This window comes from Enoplosus armatus, chromosome 12, assembly GCF_043641665.1.
Source record: "Enoplosus armatus isolate fEnoArm2 chromosome 12, fEnoArm2.hap1, whole genome shotgun sequence".
In the NCBI taxonomy this organism is placed as follows: Eukaryota; Metazoa; Chordata; class Actinopteri; order Centrarchiformes; family Enoplosidae; genus Enoplosus; species Enoplosus armatus.
Window position 1 is genome coordinate 3,610,929 of NC_092191.1, and position 25,775 is coordinate 3,636,703.

The following is a 25,775-nucleotide window of genomic DNA, read 5'->3' on the forward strand; positions in this document are numbered from 1 at the left end:
CCGCAACCTTCCAGTCCAAAGCTTACTTGTGTATCCTCTTGGCCACTAATGTGTTTCTAGCATTTCAAGAGGGGAAACCCTCGGATATGAAAGAAACTGAACTGAATCGTGTTCAAAAGAAGCACAGCATGATACCAATTATACTGAAAGGACAAGAATAGACAGGCTTGAAAACCACCTCATAATCTCACGTACTTAAATCATCAGCGTACATATTACAGCTGTGAGATGAAAAACACAGTACAAAAATGAATTCCAGAAATTAGGTTAAACTGCTATTTTTAGATTGGCAACCACGCATTTAAAATCATACACTGAGGTTTAAACGTTTGATGGTTCTTTTTAGTGGGAAGCTTGATCACATCACATCACTTACTGTAACGTTCTTTTAAACGTTTTAAAGTGACAGCGGTGAATGTGCAGTAAATACAGCATTTTACACAATGGCTTCAGTAAATGGCATTTAAAAACAACCTTTCACCACCTGCATTCTAATTATAGTGCGTTAAGGGACACATAGCCAACAATAGCTGAGAGAAAAGTAGGTTGAATGGTTGTTCTGTTTATAGCTCTTGAGATTTCAATCCTGATCGTTTATCTGTTTACAGCACCACCAAACATACTGTGGGCTGAGAGGACTCGTCAGGTCACATTGTTTCAACATAGAAATACTAATGAAGACAAAGTCAACAGTGACGTCTAATACAGTCATATGAAAGTCATCAAGTAACTGTCTAGTACATGAGGTGCTTTAGGTGGAGTTATCCTATTTGCAGGTAGTAGCTCATTCCTCATTTCATCTGATGTGTGACTTAGTGACGATTTCAAAAGTTACTTTTTCATTAAGAGGACATTAAGCTGTAATGGCTCGATTCAAATTTGGATTTTCTGACCCCAAGAGAAGATGGAAAAAAGCATCACGCCCTTCAAATGGCACACAAGATACTGAATATTCACTGTGGAAAGCTGGACACACATTATGTTTGCCATAAGTGCATTCAGTTGTGAGAACACTGTTCCTGGAGGCAAGAAAATGGTGTACACTGTCCACCAAAAGTAATTATTAAACAAGATGCAACTGCCATTAATATATGTCACAACTTGTCAAAAATACTATATCAGACTTCACTTGAAGGCTTCATTAGTCTCTCTGTCCAGTGATGTGTGTGTGCTATAATGAACTGTTTTTATCTGTGACCTACAGTAGTCATGTATGTATGGGATCTATGCAAACACACACACTCACAGTCCTCCACCCGGTTCCCAGAAGCAGATTTATGAAGCAATAAAAGCTCATCTCTCGGAGACAGTCACACACACACACACACACACACACACACACACACACATCATAACACCGCCAAGTGCAGAGCTTTGCATATCCTTTCCCCCCTTCAACACACTAGAGACAGATGTTCTCTGTGATATTACATCTGTTTCTGCAACACACACAAATCACAGAAACACACACACACACACACACACACACAAAAAGCCTCCTAGTATTGAGAAGGACACTAACACATTTTCTCACTGGAACGAGGGGACGGTTCTTAGTCCAAGACTGTACAGCAGATCCTGACTGCTGGCTCCGTGAGAGTGACTGGGAGAAGAGAAATATATAGGGAGGATGAAACAAAGAGGGACAGTGAAAAAGAGCAAAACAGAGAGGAAGAGAGGGAGTGTGTATGTGCATGTGTTTGCCATTCAGGCCTCTTACAATACAGTTCAATTACTTTTTGGAGCTGTGGCCAAAATGGATGGAGGGATGACTAGTTGGCGAGCTGGTTCAAGGACTGCTCGGCTCTTTGGCTGGCGGGCGGCGTGGAGGGACGGATGGCTGGCTGGATGGACGAGTACCCTTGAGCAAGGCGCTTAATCCCCATCAGCGGTGTCCCTGCGCTGAAGCTTCAGCCCTTAAATTAAAAGTACCATTTTGAATTTGAAAGATACTGTCGGATTCTAGTGGACATATTTTGTCAACCCAGTCGTTCGCAGCTTGGCACTAGGAGGCGGTGTTGAGTGGTCCTGGTATGACGTCATGAACTGCAGTTAAGTGTGTGAAGGTGCTGGGCTGCCTTTCAATCATGTTTTTTTTTCATGCATTCACAGGAAGTCATTGCAACATACCATACCTTTATTCCCTAAATGCTTCCAGCAATCTTGTCTTCATCAGAATAGAATCAGAGGTTGTTTCCGGATTCTTTTTCAAAAGCTTTCCGACTGAGTGAGTAATTTTGCAACTCCAAAAATAGTCAAACACAAAAGTTCTTGAGAAGAGAAAGTTAAGATTATATACGCTTTTTATATCTTCTATGGCTTAAATCAGCCTTGGCAATCAAGCCATCAGTCATGCCATTTGTAAATTCTCTTCCTCTTCCCCTCCCTCGGCCCACCACCTGTCACTCCAAGCATGCATCACGCATTCAAATATACACACAAACGTACGCTCAGAGACACACACATGGACTCGTTCCAGACAAAGACCCCCCACTCTGTCCCCCTTGACAAGAACCCCACATTTCAACTTCAAAATGGGCCTTTTTTTTGTGGAGCTGTCACAAAGTCATCACACCCTGGTTTAGTCAGAGAGAGAGAGAAATAGATTGAGAGAGGAGGGGAAATTGACACAGAGAATGAGCGAGAGTGAAAGAGTATGACAGAGAGAGTTGTCACCCACGCTCCCTTGCTCTTTCTGAACAAGTCGCACGGTACCAACTGACTGACACCGCTCCCACGTTCAACTTTAAAAAACAGACGTTAGACTTTCTGCCTTTTTTCACTTGTTAAAAGGCTTTCAGGGTCTTTGTAGACTTTGGTAAAAGGCAGCAGAAGAGCAGAGGTGTATGCAGCTTCCCAGTGGAGAAAGAAACAGGAATTCAGGTGTCTAGGGTGCCGTTGCTCAACTGAAGTAAAGTCTTGTCAGTGTTGAACCGTGTGAACTGCCGCGGTTTGCATTGCAGGGTTTGAACAGTTACCCTTAGCAGCGGATTTTAGTTAAACAATAGAAAAAGTACGATGTCAGAGAGAAGTTCCATGCATTATTTTAACTATAACTACATACATTTTACAGTTGTTCTACTCCATCTATGTATTATATTGTAAGCTGCATTGTTAATGGCCAACAGTGTCTTTAGATGGAGGAAGACAAAGAAACAACTTCTGAGCCAATACTTTCTGCTTGGTGGACTTTAAATGACTAGACTTTAAATTACTGATCTGTAAAATTAGGATTAATTGCAAGGCATTGTGCTTCCTCCATTCCCTCAGAAGAAAAATCTCTGTTGGACTCTTGATGGTGCAAATGTTCCTATCGAACACCCGTAAAAGCTGTTGATGGTGGCGGTCTCCAGGATACCGAATGTCTCACATTTTACAACTTTTTTTTCCAGGAGTAAATGAGAAGTCAGTCCACAGAATGTAGTGAGGCAGACTTCCCTTTTCCAGTAGAAAGCGAGCTATCTTGGGCATCACTCAAGCTGCATTTATTCTCCAGAGAGAGTTAACTGGTTAGTTTAGTTAACCTTTATAGTGTTGCATTAACGTTGATTTAGTACAGTAGTTAAACTGTTGACTACCACCATGTTTGAGGTGTTCTCTCTTACAGTTTTAAGGGACACCTGCCATCAGAAATTATGCTTTATCAAATTATCATTTTTTTATATAAAATCACTAGTTTACTAAACTTTTAATAAAACATTTAATCTGGTTGATGCAGTTTAGGTGGCAACTGAACTGTGTTTTCTCCTCCTGGGTGAATGCAGCCTTTATGAGGAGCAGTAGTTGTGTTTAAGATTCAGCACATCTCTGCAGACTGACACCCACACACGCATGTTATATATGAGTGTTCTGCACTGAAAACCTGGTTATAGCCATCACCCAGTCATCCACAATTTCATCCATCATAGATGTGGTGCTCTAAACTGAAAAGGTCAGTTGCCACACACACACACACACACATAGACACTCACACACACTCACACACATGCACAAAGACACGTTCTTGTAAATAAGCGCGGACCGGTGAAACCTGGTTTCATCAGTCAGCGAATCACTCAGGAATGTGTTTAAGAGGCATGTTAATTACTCCAGTGTGCAAAACTTAACAAGCAGCTTACCCCAGTTCAGTGCCTGATTTATTAAGACCACTTATGTAAATCAAGCCAGTTGCTATTTTCCAATTAGAACACTTGAGGCACAATACAGTGTAAGTACTGAATGCAGTACAAGTGCCAGGTGAGAGGGGAAGCTGTTTTATAGCAGCATGCAGGAGAAAGGAGCCTGTGATTACACAAATTGTATTATTGCAGGTTTGGCTTGCCTCTTCCTGGTGTAAATTTTGTGATTCTAATCCACCGAATAGTGTTTTGTAGTAACGGGTAAAGCACTCAGACATTTTACCAGAAGAGAGTTTGCAATTTGAATTTTTACTTGACTCGGCTCCAGCTTTTGAGTTCTTACAAATTTCTCCTGATTTAATACCCAACTTACTGACCCACTGTGTCCCAGAGACAAAAGGAAATGATTAACCTTGTCTTGGATGGAGAAGGTCTGTATTAATGAAGAACGGAAATTGTGTTTCTTGGAACTATTCATTTTTCTTCTTAATTAGGGGTCAGTGCTGGCCGACCTGTTGGTTCCTGCAAGCTGATGAAAAAGCATGACAGTGCACCAAAACACACAATTGTGCTTTTTGTAAGCCAATGTTGTATTTAATAAATTGTGGGGGGAAAAAACAAAATTGCATATCTGTCGAGGGAATACTTCCTGATTTTAGGACTACAGGTCTTGCTACCAATCTTATTAGCATGTGTATTCAAAATGTTTCTCAGTCAAGTTACTGAATCAAAATGTTTTTCCATTCATTAAGTGTCTGGGCACACTGTCCCATATTTGTTATTCTCTCATGAGTTTCTCAAGGTGAGATGTAACACCAGGAAGTTATCAGAATCAGAATCAGAAATACTTAATTGATTCCCAGGAAATTATACATGATTTTTAGGAATGCACTGGTTTAATAAACTGATGGGAGCAATCCATTTAAATAGTCTTCTTCATTCTCAAACTACATTTTTCATTGGGTCAAATCTGCTGAGAGTTTCGTGTGAGTTGTTTTCCCACCACCTGGTGCAGTTATCCTTCATTACTGGCACCTGAAATGTTACAGCTCTTAGACCTGTGTTAAAGATGAGTGATCTATAGCTTTAAAAGCCAGAATTCAAGTCCCATTCACCTGCTTGATGAAGTGTTTATAATGAAACCAACAGTAATCCACCCACTGAGTCGGCTTGTCAGTAAAAATTCAACTGCACTTAAATCATGGTCAAATTAAACAGTCAGCTCTGTCTGCTGAACTGTCCATCAAGTGAACAGAGGAGTGGCTTTACCCCCAGTACTGTACAGTACATATATGTGGTCTTTTCAAGAGTCAGTTAAGTTTGTGAGCTTACTGGTTGTCTCAGTATTAAACCATTGTTTTACTACTCAGTCAACCTGGCAGTTGCCCCCCACGCTTGAATATTACAGATTTGCATTCAACAGCCAGTCACCTATGGATTCACCCACTGAAGATAAGAGCTCTACACTAAAAACCTGACAATCACCCAACTGCTCTGTCTGCCGCACAGTCAGCCATCTCCTCTGTTTGCTGCCCACACACTCACCTGTCATGTATAGACAATGAACATGAGAGCTCTACACTGGAGAGCTGAATTTTAACCCTACCACGCGTTTCACATTCCTAGCCTCTGGATATCTGTGCGCCAGCCTGGGAGTAGGCCCAGGGCGAATTCATCCCCTTTTCACAATGCACCAAGTAGCTTTGGGGCCTATTACTAAATCTGCAAAGTTGAGACGAACACCACTCTCGCCTCAGCCTGATACCAGGTAAAGCCATTTAAAATGTAACAGTAGGAAGCCGTATTTAGCCCAAGGCAGAGGGGAATGGTCGCCCAGGGTTAATGGGATAGGAAGCTCTGGACTGACTCAAAGAATAATGTGAAAGACCATAGGTGATCTTTTCCTATCAGATCCTTTTTGCAATGAAGTCTGATCAAATGTTGCGTCCTGCTAGGATGAATATGCAGAACATCACCTCTGTCTGTGAAGGCTGTCACCCACACACTCACCTGCTGTAGATGGCGGTTGTTCTTGCACATTACTTCTATATCCAGCTCTAGTCTTGCTCCTATTCTTTTGATTCCTCAATTCTGTAGCTTTTAGTTTTTTTCAGTGTTTACACTTCAACTGACACTAATTCCTTTCAGCACTTACTCTTTGACTTTCCACTCTTTTCAGTGCTTATAACTTGAAGTACACTTTGACTCCATACAACACTTTCACTGCAGCTGACACTTCAACTGCTTTCAGTTTGTAAAATTCATCTTCAACTTTACAATCTTAACACGTCTTTTAAGAATTTGTGTTTAGTTTAGTGTTTTTAACTAAATTAAATGTCACTGTTTCCTTGCTTTATTGTTCGTATTGTAAATGTCATGATTGTTTTTATGTTAAGCACTTTGTGTTGCAAACATTGTTTGTTGCATTCACTATATTTGAAAGAAAGTCTGTTTTCATAGTGATCTTATTTTTAGAATTTCTAATGCAATCTAGATTAAAAGAGTTCTTAGCAAATATAATACCAGATAGAGTAAAGAACGTAAAATCTATGTATATTGAGTTGCCCTCAAAACAAGACAAATAGTTGTCAAATAGTTAATAGACAAACAGATGACTAATAGTTAATTTTTGTAGTCCACAGAAATCACAAGAAAATCTAATCTAATACTTGCTTTACTTTTAACAAACAGACGCAATATTTATTACCTCTCAACTAATCCATTCCTTACTTTAAAGAGTAACTTAGGGTGTGGTCAGCTCCACTGAACCTGTAACCACACCCAACAATGATGTCACGGTGTCCTGGAGTACACTTACACATCACTGCAGCAAGATGAGAAGTTAAACCACTGGAGGTCAGCAAAAACAAGATTTTCGGGGGTGTTCAGTTACTCTTTGATAATGCACTTGTACACTTTCTGAAAAATTGTGATACATCATGCTCTTATTCTTTCTCTGACCTTCTGCTACATTTGTGCCTCCGTCCCGAAAGACTCATTATATGCACAATCTTAGCTACACAGATCAAATAGCGCATGAGCCAACTAAACAGGCACCTACAGCGTGAGTCAGCCAGTCATCCATTTCATCACCTTTTCCAGTCAGTCAATCATCCATCCAACCAGCTAGTCAGCCACTCTAATGTCCTTTAGTGAAATGTGAAGGTCTGTTATCAGCGACGACGCCGACAGTTAATCACATTAATTAATCTGACAGGCTTTATCAAAGACATTATGAGCACAGAAGAATAGAGGGGAGGAGGAACAAAATGAAGGGAAGAGGATAGGAGACGAGGCAGGGAGGAGAAGACCAGAGAAAGGCGAAGATGACAGGTTTATAAATTCGTCATCACAGGAGGAGAGGGGCAGAGGATGAGGAGGAGAGGAAATTAAAGAAGGACAAAGAAGGAGAGGAGACAGATGTTATGACAATAGATCTGAATAGGGTTACTTTACGGTTAATCATCTATAATTCTGCCCCTTTTCACAGGCAGAGTTTCCATAGGAGCTCATTATAGGCTTATGGATCTGCAGGGGTCATTTCTACAGTGTCTGCCTTGGTATATGTGCGATTTGTGCAAATTATTCTTTACATAACAGCAGTCCGTAAGGTAGAAAACATAACAAGGCCATGAAGCTGCCCAGAATCAGTTGGTCTCTTTGAATCAGAGCAAAAGGGTAACGACTAAACTCTGTGGCAGGAATTATGTTATTATATAGTACTGTACATGGTGTGTTATGAGGAACACTGTCATTGTCATGTCCTTATTATATAACCTGTATTACAGGTACCCAATGACTGAGCATCTTGACAATTCAATACAAGAGACCTTTCTCACGGTGGACACTTTGACTTGTCAAATACAGGTGTAATTTATATTATTAACAATAGCTGTATTTCATTTAGGTTTTCCATAAGCAGGGCCCTTGTATGGTGCACATCACATCCTGCTTTGACAAGTCAAAATGTCCGCAGTGAGAAAGCCCCAGAGTCCTACAATAAATTCTACTTTTGTGAAGCATGGTATATGCATTAGTGTGTCTGACAGGTGCTGATTTCTCACTGTGGTCATCTGTGCTGTAGCTTGTGGTGTTGTTGCCCTGAAATTGTATAAAGTCATCACATATTTTTAAACCATGCCACATCTCTCTGTATTCTATCAATTCAAACCACCGCTCTCTCCTTAACTAATACACTTAAGACCGACACCTCAGTGTTTTAAAGTTTAAAATTCAAAAAGAGATGCATCACATGATGGAAGTAAATACTGATTATTAGTAATATCTAATAGTATCACAACCTTTATTGCATGGATGTTGTTTTGCATGACATTACATTGTAGAGGTGATCTATTGTGATTGGTATGAAAAGGGAATACATAACCAAATGTTTGTACAAATCAATAAATCAGCATTTTGGGCAGCTGATTTCTAAAATGAAAAGTCAAATTAAAGCCCTTCTTGACATTACTGATTGTCAAGTCAAATCACACAGTAGAAAATCTGTTCAACATTGTTAGTTATCTATAAACTGAAAAAAGAAAGGGAGACGATGAAAAGCAGTAGTGCAGTAAATATGAAGTGAAAAATGGACAACCGTAGTCTCTACATCTGTACATTCAATGAAATAATGTATGTTTTATAGTTATTTGATTAAATAAAATAAAATGTGTGTCTTTCCTGTTTGCTTATCTCCTTTTCTACAGATTACTGAGTGGCTTGGTCTCTCAGGGTGAGCGTTAGGTGCCTGTTCAAGGTCACTCACTGACAGATGGATATTATGGGGATCAAACTTCTCAACTTTCTAATATGAGTCAGTCACTTCGACCAGTCTGCCACTGTCCATCAGCACGCTGTCAGTCAGTATCAGTGTCAGCAGCCAACACTGTGGGTCACATGCTAAAAGGGGCTGGTTTGCCAAATAATGCAGGCGGGAACGGTGTCATTATAACCTGAGCTTAAACAAGGTATTAATGAGCAGACGTCATTATGTCATTACACAAGGGGTCACCATAATGAGGACATAACGAGGTCAACAGGGTTTCATCATACACGGGCATGAGAGGGTGTCACAATAATGGGGACATAATGGCGGGGTGTCACAACGAGGTGTCTGCATACCGAGGTGTCCCTAATAACCTGCTCTGAGTGTTTACCCCAATTAGACATAAGAGAGACAGACAGGAGGGAGAGGGAGAAAGAGAGGGCAAAAAGGGAGGGAGGGGAGACATATGTGGGGAAACAAAGACGGGGAGAGGAGGTGGAGAGTGGCAGAGTAAAAAAAGAAAGATGAGGAGAAAGAGAGATTGAAGGGGCAGGGTGCAGTGATTAGACTGTGATGGCCTGTGTAGAGCCTGGCGTACTGGTGTGTGTGTGTGTGTGTGTGTGTGTGTGTGCACTCGCAGGTCTTTGAATTAATGAGAATCTCAGATGAGAGGAGAGGGTCATCATGACCTGCATGCAAATGACACCAGACACACACATGCACACAAGGAAAAACACACACACACACACACACACACACACACACACACACACTGACAAGCCCTCAGTCTCTTGCTCAGAAATGCAGGTACACACACACACACACACACTAATAAATGCAAGGGAAACACTCTCTGTCTCCCACTGCTGTTGTGTAGTCTTTGGGCAACGCATCAATGTGCCAACGTGTGAGTGGCATCGGGTGACACAGCTGCTCTGCCTGCTGTCCTACATGACACGACGTCATTCATATGTGAATGTCAGTAATAGGCAGAGAACTTTAGCCTGCCTCCCGTCACTCAGGAGTCAGCTAGACAAACAGCCCCCAAACAATCTCTGTCTATCAACTGAAGGTTGACTTGAGAAATAATAAGAAAAGGGGAGGAGTAAGTGGGGGATTTAATTACTGAAAGACACCACAGAAACTGGCTGTGTCTGGGCAAGTCCTCGACAAAATGGGTTGTTAGCCAGTGCTTTCCAAAACAAATCATGTGGTTAAGGAGAAATCTTTGTCATGCCTGCCTGATGTCATTTATGGCACAAGATGTGATGGTTATAAAACTTTATGGTGTCACAGCAAGCTCAAAAGGTTACTGTGCACATGGAAGTAAGGTGCCACTGACACATCAAGACGCAGTCTTATTTCTATGGTATAAGCTTATTTAGAATATACACTTTATATGTGCAGAGAGCAATAATGACAGTTACAGTAAAAGAACGACATTGAACTTAACACAACTTATCTTTTCAAGCATCATGGAAAGCTGCTAACAATAACAAAGCAGCGGGTGAATCGATGTGACCGTGTGTTAAGCAGCGATGGCTCTGGAAAATACATCTTTTCATTCACGATTTCCAGAATAAAAATATCTAAACAAAATCAATTCTTCCTGCTTCTGTTTCAACATGTTTTGGAGGGACCAGGCTTTTTTGAATTTTCATATATAAAAGGGTAAAGTTTTTTCTAAATACTTATAATGTTGTCAAATGACCGGTGATAACAATCCTCCATACTGTCGTCCCTTTGAGCTGCTCCTCATCGGTGTGTTTCATTATCTCTCCCCTCCACTGCTTTTTGATGTGCACCTTATCCTGCTGCTTAACACACACACACACACACACACACACAAATGCCTGCAAGTTATTTCTGCTCTGCTGATAATACAGCAGATTGAGCTGAATAATCTTCAGCAGAAGACAATTTTAAAGCCTTATGCGAACGCATCATCAAACACAGACAGGAACCTGTTGCTTACTGACTCCCACCGGTTGCTATAGTACACGATTCTCAACTACAGTCTCTCTTTTTTTTGTCTCTCTTCTCTAAATGCTCATTGAATCAACATGTTGAATATCTTGACATCTTGGGAGAATTATTCCAGACATCAAGGAACTCAAGAAACTGAGGAATTATCCAGGACTTTGGTTCAGCCAGCTGCACGAATTTAAACAATTAATGTCCCTTTCCCCTTTTTTTCCTATATATTGATGCAGTTTGAGTTAAGGTAGCAATCCTTTTTCCCTTTGCTGAGCCATGGATGACAAATTGCCACTCTTAACTATCCGATTGGAGTAAGGAAACTGCTTGGAAAAGAGAAACAAGGTGCAAAAGAACCGTACAAGCTGAAAGATACAGAGCCCGATATTATAACACATGAAGTGATGTTTTCTGGCTACAGTCAAATATTTAATGTAACAATACTTTTCCTTTTGGTCTCCGGAAACTACTGAGAAAAGTTAAGCGGCTGTGAACCTGCAAGATGTTTCATTCACTTCAATGTGCATCATAAAACCAAAACAGCTAGAAAAGCTAAAAGAGGCTAAACGGCTTTGTAGATCTGCAGTGCTGGTAAGGTGGACAGCTTTAAATGATCTTGTCTTCATGTGAGGACAACAGATTTTCAAGTATTTGCATTACGTCTGCAGTCCAGTTGTGATTTTACCTGTTTACAGATACCTAGCTAAAGTCTACCTGTGTGTCTGTTAGCAATGCAAAGTTATGATCTCTCGCGCCATCTGAAAGCCGGGTGACAGTGAAGGGTGTCACATGTGATGGTTGGAGCTGCCAATGTTGTAACCGTCCATCAAAAAAACCAAACAAATGTGACATTCCAAAAATACACGGATGGGATGATGATCTGCGGAAGAAGATGAGGGCGTGCACACGGCTGGCATGTTTTCCCCACTTCCTCCCACCTCTCTTTCAGTATCTATGGAAAGAGCTCTGCTTCCATCTATATCTGTTCATCCATTATGCATGACCAATTTACACTGTCGAGATAGAGAGGGAGGGAGGGGGAAAGAAAGAGGAAGAAAATGGCAATTTACTAAAGCTGCAAATTGATGGAGTCAATATCTATATTAGCAAGGATAATCGGGATATTGGAAATGTGGTCACATCTGTATGTCTATTCATAATGAATGACCCATTTTCACTTTTATTTACACAAGAGGGAAGAGAGACAGCAGAGGAGAACAAGTATGGCCACTCTCTACCCGCAGGCGATCCTATCTTGGAGCATCATTGGCAAGAGTCTGCTGTTATTGCTTACCTCACACACTTTAGTGTGCGTTTGTGTGTGTGTGTGTGTGTGTGTGTTTGTGACAGTAATGGCCCTCTCTCCTTGGAACAGATGTCCTTAACAGATGTCATTCAGCTACCGACAGTGACAGTCAATAAGACAATGAATTGTAGCTCATCAACCCGCTCCGTCCATCCATTAGGGCTTCACAATTAATCGAAAAAAACATCAAATCGTAGCACTGACTGTTGCACTTTTTAAACTGCAGGAGGCTGAAATGTCTTCTTATGGGGGGAAATAGGGTGATTCAGTAATCTCACAGAGTATTGCTGTGCAGTGCAGAATGTCAGGCAATTTAAATGCTTCCATTTTCTTCAGCCCAGGAAAATCTGAGCACCAGTGAAACGTATCTGGATGGATTCTCACATCATCCACTTGTGTTGGGCTTTTCATGCCAAAACCTGTCCGGCAATAAAATAATTATGAGTTGTTTAATTCAATTCAACATTTGTAGTGAAAGTCCCTGCTATCTATATATGTGGTAAGAAGGCAAAGGGAAAATCAGTGGGTGAGTACTAACAGATGTGAAATATATATGCCATTCTAGGCCTACATTGCTGCTGTTATCACACTGCCCAGAGCAATTATCTTAATTTGACTTGTTATGATGTTTATTACTGTAATTATGTATGGGTATTTCTACTATTGCAATAAATACCTTCCGGCAAACATGTTATCCTTTCGTCCATATCCCACTGTGACTGAATGAGCAATAAATCCAGCATCTTTCTGAATCACCAGAAATCTGCTACTATCTAATGCCGTCTACCATAGTCAGACAATGCAGAAGCTGTCGGCTGCCGCTGTCAACATGTACATCACAAGTGCAGCGGGAGTGTTTGAACTGTGCCTTGAGAGGATATAACTTTAATATTAAAATGCAATACCGTAAAGCCTCTGAGCAAATGAGATATCCTAAACGCAAACCTTTTTTGTTGAAGGAAAGGGGCGCTGATACATGAAAGGCCCTGCACACCCACACAGGTGTTTTAAGTTACTGAGATTAGACGTCTTCTCAGGTGGAAGATGGGTAGAGCTCTGCTGGGAGTCTGCCCCAAACTACTGTTCATAGATTTAAAAGAATTCAAACAGGTGCCATAAAACTAATAGGAAAGTCAGGGAGATGTCAATCAAGCACAGTCTGTAAACACCCACACAGTCCTGACTGGAGGTCTAATAAAATAACTGAAAACACATGTGGGGTATGTAGAGATTTGAAATCCAGCATCCGCAGGCTGCTGTTGACATTCATTCCACAATCCCAATTTCTAATTTAACTGTACCTCATAGATAAAGGAAAGAAAATCAGGCAAACACTTATGCAGTAAAAATATAGCATAGCAATGAAGAACGCAACATGAAAGTACAATCAAAGTACAATCAAAACCACAACAATACACATATAATACTTGAGACCTTATATGCCTATGAGTAGTCAGCAGTTTTCTACATTCAGATTGCTAAATTTAAGTAATTAAGAGTCTTGAAAAGATCAAACTGGAGATTAGGGAAAAAAAAGAGTGTAATTCCAAGTAGCAGAACTTGTTTTTTATTTCGGTCCTATCCCTTTAATCCCCTCACAAACGCAGATATATCTTTCACCACCGTGGTTGGGAATTACTGATCTGCACCTTGATACTGTGGAAGAAAAAGTTGCTCACTGGTGCAAAACACAAATATCTGGCAACACATTATTTCATGTGCACCTAAGTGCATTAAAACACAGTAAAGATAAACCATAAATACCTTTTATGGCTGAGTTACCAGACTGAACTAAGTCATATCATGTCAGTCATCCGCCTGTCCATCCATCGTCATCTCTCTCTGTTCTGTTACTTCCTCCCTCTCTCTACCCGTCGTCCTCTGCTTTGTTCTCTGATTTATTCTCCACCTCCTTATACCCCCACCCCAACCAATCGACTCACAGAAAATTAGTAATTGGTGATATATTATGGATTAGCAGAAAATTGGCTGCAGCATTTCCAATTCCCTTATGAGCAAATATAGATGTTGTTGTCTCTCCCTTGGTCCCCCCCCCGCCCCCTCATCCCTCTCCAACCCATATCTCCTCCAGCTGTTTGAACCCATGATAGCAGCCGTGATGACACTCGCATGCCTTGGTAAGTGCATGGATGTGAGTCGAGCAGATAATGGCAGTGTTCCTGCGAGCAGTGTGTGCTAGAACTGTATGTAATAAGGCCTGTGCAATATGAATTATTGAACGGTGTTGATGCTAGCCAGGTCCTCCCTGCCTGCCGGCTGTATCTCGGAAATGGCATGTTAGCGCCATGCTTCACATACTGTACACACATTCAGATGCACATACAGTGAGAGCCATCAAGTGCTGCATTATCTGCCGCGCACACACTCTCATGTGAACACACTAAACCATAAATACAAACACAAGAAATGTATGAGCATACACAAACATCCTCAGGGGGAAATCATTTAAACCAGTTGTCAGCATTTGAGGTAAACAGATAAAAGAGAGGTTTAGATTTAACGACTAAATTAAAAACGTGTCCAGCCAGTTAAACAGAAGCAAGGATAAAATCTTAGGTGGAACATTTCGCAAAGTTTGAAGTGCTCTCAGAGGACGTGTTGAAGTAGAGGCGAACTGGGTTGAAAAAACATGGGATTTTAGCGACGTGTTCTCACCCAAATGTTGCATTACAGATCATTAGTTCATCTAATTAAAACATTTAAAAAGCATCAATTTTGATTGGCCTGTCTGCACTTTGAAAATGTCAACAGGAGCATAACTGGCCGTAACTAATAAATGATTATAAAATACTTTGATAAATGAATATTTTTAATTGCTAGCAGCCACCAAGGATGACAGGTAGTTTACCAACCGATCCCTGATATTTCAGCACAGCAGACAAATAGATGAGTCTTAACAGTTGAGACATAGTTTTGAAACTAAACTAGACACAATAACTTGATGGTATTTCAGATGTTTCCATATACAATCCATGACCTGCTCACCTGCAGACGGTCTACTAATTGACACTGTAACAATATAACATTTGTAGACACGTGGAAAATTGTGGTATGAAATGTTTTATTTTATAATATGATGTTGTTTAGACATACAATGATTAAATATCAATATACTTTTTCTTGTTTTTAACACATGCACTTCATAGCATCACCTTTGCTAGCCTCTAAATTCAGTGTGTTCAAATGCGGGGATGACGATGCCCTGATATCAAGAAAGTCAATGGAGAGTGCAACAACTTCTGCAAAGTGGACAAAAGTTTTTGATGTAAATCTGCATTAGAACATTCATCAAATAAATAATGGCAGAGGATTAGTCTACCCTTGGTATTTGCCAGTACTAATCACTCCTTTCTAATGTTTTTCTGTGTGTGAATGATGATTACAGGAAGTTAAGGGAGGCATGTGGCCCAGCTGTCAGATTGAAACATGGTAAACATAACCAACCATCTGTCAAACAGAATGTTGACAGTAAACATCAACGGCATTGTTTGGAAACCATCTGTTTTTCAACCACTGTTTCTTCAACAACGCTGGTTAATGTATGGTTGTAAATAGTTTGGATGAAGTCAGCGCAGGATTGTGGTGACAATTTTCAGCGTGGTAATATGAAAGTTACGTTCTACATTGGCACAATTGGATGTAAATTACAACTTCATCCAATATGAACAAAAATCATGGGAAGGTTTTCCAGCCTCGCTTACTCGCCTTTTTACACATGCCGGTTGTTTTCTGTGTTTTTTTCTAAATAACACTGTAGATTTCATCAAATCAGATGGGGCGATTTCATCATGTTTTAGCTGCCAGGAGGGCTTTCAACCCCCTGTAATAAAACCAAGCCTCAGCACTTTAGTGTCCATGTCTTTCATCCTCCCTTCTCTTTGTCTCTCTTTCTTCCTGCCTGTTGATGGCCGCCTTTGAAGGCAGAGAAATAAATATGAAGAGAGAATGTGTTTTTGTGTATTTTTTTTTTGAAAGAGAAAATGAAAGAGCGACGGCTGTTGGCTCCACTGTCAAATGTCCCATTCATCCTGTGTGTATATGTGTGTGTGTGTGTGTGTGTGTGAGCAAAATACCTTTACTATACCTTTACTATATATACTACATAGAACCAGTCAAAGTACACGCACACACACAAAAGGTAAAACAACACATTCAAAAGTCTCATTAAGATAGGCAAAGCTGAAGGCCGAAATCTAACAAAGATAGATACAAATGCATGCGTGGTGAACTTCGGCAGCCCACACACTACATATAGCTCCTGAATGGTGGTGATTATTCTTATTGCTTGAAACTAATGCTTCTCATGATGTTCTAACCTTCTACCTCCAATAACAATTCTCAAACCCTTTAGAACTGGCACTCTAGTAAGTCATAATGGATATAAAATCTGTACATGCATCATTTGTGCATAAAACTGAAAAGTCTTTGTGTGTGTGCGTGAGGTGGAAAACCTGGCGTGAAAAAAAAGGAGACAACATCATGAAGGCTGCTGGGAAACAGATTGTCTGACGTCACCCCGGAGCAGTGGTAGGCCACTTCTGCTTCTTTTACTGTTGTCTATCAGATACTGGTCTCACACAGTCAGACCTCTCTGCACACTTTGGAGAGACTCCATCGTCGCTCTGGGATAAGGGGAAAAAAACCGCTCTGGCTTGTGAGCTGATGTGCCTTACAGTGTAGGCCTTTTTCACAGCAGACATTTTGATATGTCATAGGAGGTAAAGCACAAGTGTAATTAATAACATTAACAACGGCTGCATTCCTTCTTGGTGTTCAAGATTCAGGGTCCTGGTATTCTGGCTCAATGGCATGGATTGTTGATGTTATTAGTTCCACATAAATATATTTCTTTATCCTTAAGGGAGGAATAATTTAAATATAATGCAGGATCAACTTTGGGTTGTAAGTAACAACTAGTAAACTAATACTTGACAGTATGAAGATGTCTAAAAGTCTAAAAGATCGGGGGAGTCATCGGGTTCCACTGTCAGTTTAATGCTCTCACAGAGCTTCAGCCCCTGTTATAAAATAACTCCTGTAAGTCTCAGGCAACAACTAATAGTATGCAAAGCTGTACTTTATGTACTGTACGCAGTGGAGCAATGCATTGGTACTCGTTTTCATTTTACATTGTAAAGTGGAATAAAGGCATAAGACCGGTAGAGAGAGGTATCTGTGGGACCGATGCTATGTTTATTGTATGCTTCAGGCTGCAGGCTGTATAGGCTACATGCCTTTGAAACTTTTATTTACATTACACAGAGAGTGAGAGAGCGAGACGGAGAGAATCACAGAGAAAAGTGGAATCCATTTGTGTATTTCCTTCAGGCTTTGTTGGATTGACTTCACATAAAAGAATGATGTGAAATATGCAGCACAATGTTTTTAGTGTGAAACAGACATTGGGTGACTCAGGAAGCATGCTAATACTATAGTATATTTTACTTATATCAGCGTTTAAAAAAGAGCAAGTGTTTGTTTGCATGAAATCAGCTGAATCAATCTACTGACTGAACATTTGTACTTTAGCCAAAGTAAATCAGACACAAACTTCCTTAACGGTCTAAATAACTATATGGAAGCAACTTGCCATCTTTTAATTCAATTTTGATTCACTTTATTCATTTATTTTATTTGTTTTCATCTCTTTTTTCATTGCAGAAACGTCAGGACTGACGATAGTGAAAAACACTTCAACTTTATGAAAGAGATGGGTTTTTTCCATTGACTACCAGGTTTAAATAAATATGGCACAATACAGGATAAGCATTTGTTGCTCAAGACTGAATGATACTTTCAGTCCACATTTATCTATGTTTACTTTTGATATTTTCATAACAACACAAGTTTGTCCTCCTTAGTCCAGAGTGGCCCCGTTTCCCTGATTGTCACATGGCTTTAACCTCTTCATAAAAACTCCAACAAAGATAAAATGAGACTATTCAAAACTTAAGACAGGAGCAAAGGAGGAAGTCAGGTGAGCTTCAAAGTCCGCATCGGGGTGGATGGGTGGACTTAACACGGGAGACGGCTGTTTGTTTCTAGCGTATTGCTGTTGCTGGACTGTGAGAGAGAGCATTTCACCTCATCGCAAGAATCCATTTGAGATATGAAAATGATAATACAATGGAGGTGAATCAAATTCTGTTTGCGTTGCTCAAGTCACTGAAAAACTACATTACATCTCTTCCCATAAACAATGTCTTCATTAGTCTGGATAATCCACAGAGCTTGTTGTGAACAGCTTTTATTGGAAGTTTCTACCAAAGAAATAGATCCTGAAAAGGGTTTACACATGCTTATCTCAAAGCCTTGTGGTATCTGCATGGCCAGACGCCATAAGTGAGAAAATATCTATTTTTGTGATTTGCGTGAACTAATCCCTTTAAGGTTGAGGTGTACTTTTTACCTACTAATCTGTTCTGACAAATAACTGGATGGGTCAGTCAGAGCTGCAGAGTCCAATAACCTCGCTCCCCTCACTTCCCAACAGATTGTGTTTGACAGTCGTACGGGTCTGTCGCCTCGGCCCTCTGCTGCTCATTAACGTGACCTTTGCACACAACAAAATGCGCTCTAGACACTCACCCTCTAATTGGATGAATAGACAATGTTTTTCTTTGCTTTAACCTTCTCCATTAAGAACCAACCCTATTTTATGATAAAGAAACAATAAACTGATGAAGCTGTTAAATTTCCGACTCTGGGTAGAAATGTATTTTTTCCCAAGAAAAAATGTATGTTTTTCTGGCAGTAAAGGTTGAGGTTATTGCTGTCAGTGGTCAGTGTGCAAGGTTGTGTGTGCATTGTCCAGTTTCCTGAATGGTTTTCAACAGTACAGGTCCTCTGTTTTTGGCAGGGGGGCACGCTGGCACTCAGCTCATACTTCAAAATGAGCTGCACCATAATCACTGTATGATATATTTAAAATGTATTTAAAAATAAATGTGGTTCTGGTGTGCGGATGGAATATGTTTATCATAATCAGAGCAGATTAGCGTTTCGCTCTCGGATTCTGAGAGTAATTGCATTCAAAATACATTGAACTAAGCAGCCAATCACAGTCTGGACTGACGACTGCAGTGACGTGTCGTGTACAATCTTAACGCAGCGTGATGTGATGTCACATCCCGAGACACAGAGCCGTAGTGGGTGTACCTGTGCAAAGCACATATTCTAACACATGCTAACTGCAACCTTTCTCACGGTAGAAAGTGATACCACTGTACATACAGCTGCTTTAATCACTTGATCTCCTTCACATCAAAACTTTTAGTGAGAAAAAACGATTCACATTCATAAAACGGAAAAAGGTACTCAATATGGGCATGATCCTAAACATTCTGCAGTTTAATCACATATTCACTCATTTCCCAACTTCAATGGACTATCAATAGTGACATAATAAGAGAGAAACAACCGCTAAATGAGTGGAAATATAAAATCTGTGTGGAAATCAGTTTACGTGTCTATTTATGACCACAATTTTTCTAACAAAACCACATTAGCACTTCTGTCAGGGCATGTATTCTCTCACAAGGCTCTTTAAAGCATATTTATTCTAAGCCAACATTGGTATCCACTAGACGTGTCCGCACTGTCGCTCTCTAGTCGTAGAAATACAAACAAGATTACATGAATGGTGTTTGAAGGCAGAGTGCGCCTTCAGTCCACTGTAATGAGACATTTATTTGATGGCATTGAGGGCTGTATGTTTTAATCTTCCTCCTCCTGCAAACCGCGTTGTCAAATATTGCGATGTGAGATAAACTTCAAAGAAATCTGATCTGGTTTAAACACGGAGAACTATATTTCCAGAGCTCAGAGATATTCAAATGAGTGTTTGTGTTGTGCACCAAATGTCACTGCTTGAAATACGTGGAGAATATTTTTGAACTTGTTCTCAGAGAAGTGTGTGCGTGTGCTATTTGATATATTCCAACCCAGTCAAAGAAGATTGTTCTACCTTCTCTGCATCACTGCGTGTTCAGATGTTAACACACAGCTTGAATATAATTCTATTTCTGCTGTGCCGTTGTGTTCAAACGTCAAAATTAAGTTATTTGGTGACAAATGTGTGACTCTTGACACACATTTTTAAGATAGTTTGATGGCAGATGCCTTAAAGACTGTCATAAAACAGGAGACTGTTCATTTATAAGCATCTAATGGTTCATATGAGACAAGACCACTATTACATTAAATTCCATATTTTATTTAACAATAAACCATGTTAGATGTGTTACATACATTGTTGGCTAAAAGAGTATAATTATGCATTTATAGGGTATAGTACTTTAATAGACCAATGCATTTATAGACCAACCTTAATGGTCATTTTCATGAACACACAGGAATAAAAAGCCCTGACAGATACTGTATTAGAACTTAATTACAAGTGTTGGCTGATGGCAGTTGATCCAATACATTCCACCTTTAATCACACTGCCTGGAATAGAACTACAATACTGCTTGTTTACAATGTTTGGAAAGAACTTACTTACAATATATAGTGTATGTTCCAAACACAAACACAATTTCCAGTGTTAATTACCTCACTCTCACATGGAAACAGTGCTTTACCACTTTTCATTACATCCATTATGTCGTTTATCCATTACGTACCATATTTGAAATCTAGTGGCTTAAGACATGTGCAGGTTTTGGTATGAAGGTAGGCAAATACACTACACGGCCAAACATGTGTGGGCGCCTGAACATTACACACAGATGCAACTGTTGAAAATCCTCATTCCAACACATTGGGCATTTGTATGCGGCTACAACAGCCTCCACTCTTCTGGGAAGGCTTCCCACAGCATTTTGGAAACTGGCTGCAGGATTTGCTAAGTTGGGCAGCGACCATAAGGTTTGGCCAGTCGAGGTCTTCCTCGCCAAACTCAGAAAACCATCTTTATAGACCTCACCTTTCCCAAACTGATTCTAAGTTGGAAGTAAACAATGCATGCATCCTGAAGTTTAAATGTGTAAACTTCAGCATGTTGGCAATATTTATTTAATATTTTATACTATGTTCAAACTACAATAAAGATGTGAAAGCGGTTGACATTCTGAATCAAGCCTTGTAACTTTTGGAAAATGCAGCAAAGAGATACGCTTGATTGTGAGGAAATACAAACGTGGTGTCAGACTCAACACGTCTAGTACTGTACTGTACTTTTACTCGGTACCTTAAGGCTTTTCTTTTATTATGTGTTACCCCAGTACTGCAGGTGAATATATTAGCAACGTATTAATTAAAAAAAAAGCATTATAATAAACAAATGAAGGAGCCTACAGCAGTGTGTTTGCCCGCCGAATGATTGATGATGACCAATGGGTTACACCGATTGTTATGCAGCCACAAAATCTATTCCATTTACATTTTTAAGAGACGGAGGTGTGTCTCAGTGTCTGTGTGTTTGTATACATAAAAAAGTTTGATATTGACTCACAGCTTAAGTTTCTGAACGTGACAGGCATCTATCTCTTTCAGTGTCTCTTCCTCACCTCTCCCTCTGTTTTTCTCTCCCTTCCTCTCCTTCTTGCTCTCCGTTTCAGGATGATAAATTGATGTCTGCATACATCTCCATATCTTTATGCTGGAGACGACACCACATCTCCCCTCGTCTAATCACATACACACCCACACACACACACGCATGCACACACACACACACAGTGTTGATTATTGGCACATCAGAGCATCCTGAAGAGCAACCGCTGTGGAGTGTAGCATGTATGTGTGTGAGCTGGTCCCATTGTGTTTCATCAGTGTGTGTACAAGGTTAGGTTGTTGTGTGTGTGAAGTGGATCCATTCTGTTTGTGCACCAATGTGTGTGTGTGCACAAGGCCAGGATGTTGTGTGTGTGTGTGTGTGTGTGTGTGTGTGTGTGTGTATTGCGTAGGTTGGAACCATTGCAGATTTGTTGTGTGCGTGCATGCAAGTATGTGTGTTTCTCAGGGACTTTGGTGTGTGATTGGTAATTGATTTTCCAATCTGTGCAGACCGCGGCTCGGTCACAGAGCTGGATACAGCACAAGTCGGCTTCCTGTTAGCATCGACCACTAATGCTGGGCTGCAGAGACAGCTGGGGGTGGCAGAGACAGAAGGAGAGAGTAAACACATTCTGCACACTAAAAATTGGAGCTTTTGTTATGGAAGAGTTATCCTGTGGCGCTTTTAACAGCTTTCCTTTGAATCGAGTTATGATAACTGAAGTTCAGGAGAAGAAAAGACCACAGATCATGCTACGCTAACTTCCCTCCAAATATGAGTTAAAAACTGACAGAATCTACAGCCACTCTCGCCTTGTTTTTCACATTTCTTCTGCATACAGATTGATATTTTTTTCCACTGTATTTAAAGGCCACCTATCCCTATTGTCAATTTGCATTTGAAGGTTCTTTTCATAATATCCTCTATTTCTCTATTTATTTCATGGCCACTGGTTACAAAGGCTTGACTTTTATTTTCGCAGGAAGTATGGTATGTCAGAGGGCTCTAAATACAACATCATCCTTGAGTCTTAGCAGGTGTTGCTAAAGAAAAGACAGCAGAGGTAAAGAATCAGAGTTGTAGCCTATTTTCAATGTTTCATCACTGCAATCAGGAACAAAATTCGCATGGAGACTGTGACATTGGTTTTCCTGTGATATCTGCTTGTTGCAACCAAAGCATGATTAAGTTAGCTGTGGTGCTATTCAGGTAAAGAAAGTTAAATTGAGGCAACTTTCAAACAGCATGATGGTCTTTACTTAGGAGCCGATAGTGCAGACTTACCATAAGTAACTTTGACTTTGCTATCCACCTCTCCTTATCTCATTCCATAATATTTTAAAAAGGGTTACAGCTTAAAGAAAATTATTTTTTTTAGCACTATGGCATGATTAATATACCGTATGATAATGTAATAAATCATTTTATTGGCCCAAACTTTAAAGGTAATGTTACTCGACTTTGGCTGGTACTCAGATACCATTATATTCTGGTCCTATATCTTTCCCTCTAAACGTTTCTTCTGGTTGCCATGGTCACAAGTTGAGTCGCAGCAACATTTCGGGGAAGGTCAACAATCTACAACTGGGCATTGGCCAAAATCTATGGACGTGGAAGCAAGATAGATATTCTTAACTAAGTAATATATAATGAAAACTGACTGTTAAGAAGTATCAATTGTATTTGTGAGATGTGTGTTTGTGTTGTTGCCCAATTAACTGCTTGAGAGGAAAAACAATTGAATTAGTTGCAACTGCAAAGAATTCATCTGGGAGCCTGTAATTCCTGCTGGACAGAGAGGATGTTGAGCTGCTCTCCACCTGCCTCTTCTTCAGGTCTCCACCTTGCTCTCTTTGCCTCTTCTGCTCCAGTGGGACCTGGAGTGTCGGCTCTTCTGGGAACAGCCTTTACAGGTTAATGTCCACGGCTGAGCATGGGGGGGTTGAAAGTCTCCCTTTTCCCTTGGGGGTGGGGGATTTTGGCCTAGGAGCCAGAGTCGCTTTGGTGCCGGTGCCTTTCAGGCAGATTGCTGCATTGCAGGTTTCTTTGAGGTCTCCTGTCTTCTCTTGGGTCTGCCTATGTGGTCCTCATCCTCATTGACCTCTGCTAGTGAAAACAAACTCTGTCTTTGTGTGTTAGGCTCTTTCCTTGGGGAAGCGCTGACTTGCACAACAGGAGCAGCGAGATGGCTGTGTGTTTTTCTAGCTGAACTCAGACAGAAAAGGCCCAGCAACACTAGCATGAAGATTAGCAGCAGGGAGAGCAGCTCTATGATATGTGCACAAGCGCTTTGCATGAGGCATGAATGGGAATAAAACAAAGATGTGAAAAATCTAAAGAGTCTTTGCCTTCAAACAAGGAGAGACACATCCATCGTCAACTAGCTGGACCAATCGTTCCTTCTGCACTCACCCCAGCTTCCTGGAACAACAGCCACATGGCACAACTGTATTTCAAATGACCTCAAGTTGTGGCCCTTGCCTCATTACTGCACAAAGCACATGGTGCCATTCCAAATAATCCTTATCATCTTTTCAACCAGTCATGACAGTGTTTGATTTCCCTGATTATTTTCCTCCTTTCCAGATGGATGCGTGATAGCAAGATTAGATGGTTCCCTCTAACATCTAAGACCTACAGTAAGTCAGTGTAACACTGCTGCAAAACATGACAAGGAGAGATAAAGGGGACACATGGAGACGGGCAACTGTGTGTGTTTGTGTGTCTCAGCACCCTCAGGGCGATGCCACCATGTTCCACAAACACGCAGAAAAGTAGAAAGCGCCCAAAACTCCTACTTGAAGATTAAAATGGGATAAGTACGATAATCCTGGGAATTACCTCAAATCCTGTGTTTTAGCTAAGAGGATATTTTTGTTAATATCCATGCCTGTCCATTTATTTGTGTGTTCACATCTGTGGTTGAATGCCAAGGATAGAACTCAACAGTTTAATCTGATGATCCCTTCCTGTATGTTTATATTAAACACTCATAAATGTATTCATAAATCATTCCCTCTGTTTCTGTCCTATTTCTTCTATCTTTTTTATTTATTTTGAAGTTCATTTACTAACAGAGCCCTGTGTTCAATTGGTCACGTGATATCAACTTGCAATAACAAATGCATCAGTCAATGAGCCTTTGTGTATGTTTTTCACATGTCACATAATTCACTACGCAGTTCTACAGCGATCTATAAGTGAACTGATGGGAAAACTCCAACCAGAACCGCTGAAAGTCCTCACACATGGACAGGTAGGGTATATAAACGCATGGAGGATATATTAAGCTGCATTCTACATTTCTTCTGCCTGCTCCAGCCTTTCGGTGGCTGAAAAGGGAGCGTCATGGTAATCTCTGCATTTCCATTCACCTAATGGAGTGATATCTATTCAGGCTGCGTGGCTGCCACTTCAGCACTTTTAGCATTGAGGGTGTGCTGCTTGTAGCATCATTTCCAGCCAGTTACTATAAGATCAAGCTGCCCTCTCTTTCTGTTTATTTGGAAGCATTTGAAGCATCAACATATTAGTTTTAGTTGCAGTCTCCAAGTAATTTGTTCATGTTCCCAGTAAGGGTCAAGTGGTGTTAAGGCCGGGGTAGATCCAGATGTCCACCGACCCTTTCTTTAAAGGTTTGTTCACATTAACTACCAATATTGTTTTCCACAGGCTGTCTAGAAAGGGCATCAACAAGAACACCGTCCTTCCCTCAAATATTGCAGATATTAATTTCCTGTGTGGTGACTAACCGTTATCTGGATATGGCAGATCTGAAGCTTGCAAAAACAAATCCCCCAGCATGAGACAAGGTCGAGTGTTACTGATAGTGTGGAGAAAACAGGATAGTGGTCAGCTAGAAGATACATAAACTTCAAAATGCAAATGAGGAAAAACGGCCACAAGCATCTGCATCTCACTGGCAGAATAATGTTTCATTGACAAATAAACCTCCCATTATACCCGAAATGAAGAAACAGAAACAGAGGCACCGTCCTTTCAAACAAGTCTATGTAACGTTTGCAGAAGAGCTGCCACTATGGTCTGAAATCTCTATCGGATTATAATGGGGAATTAACAGTTTATTT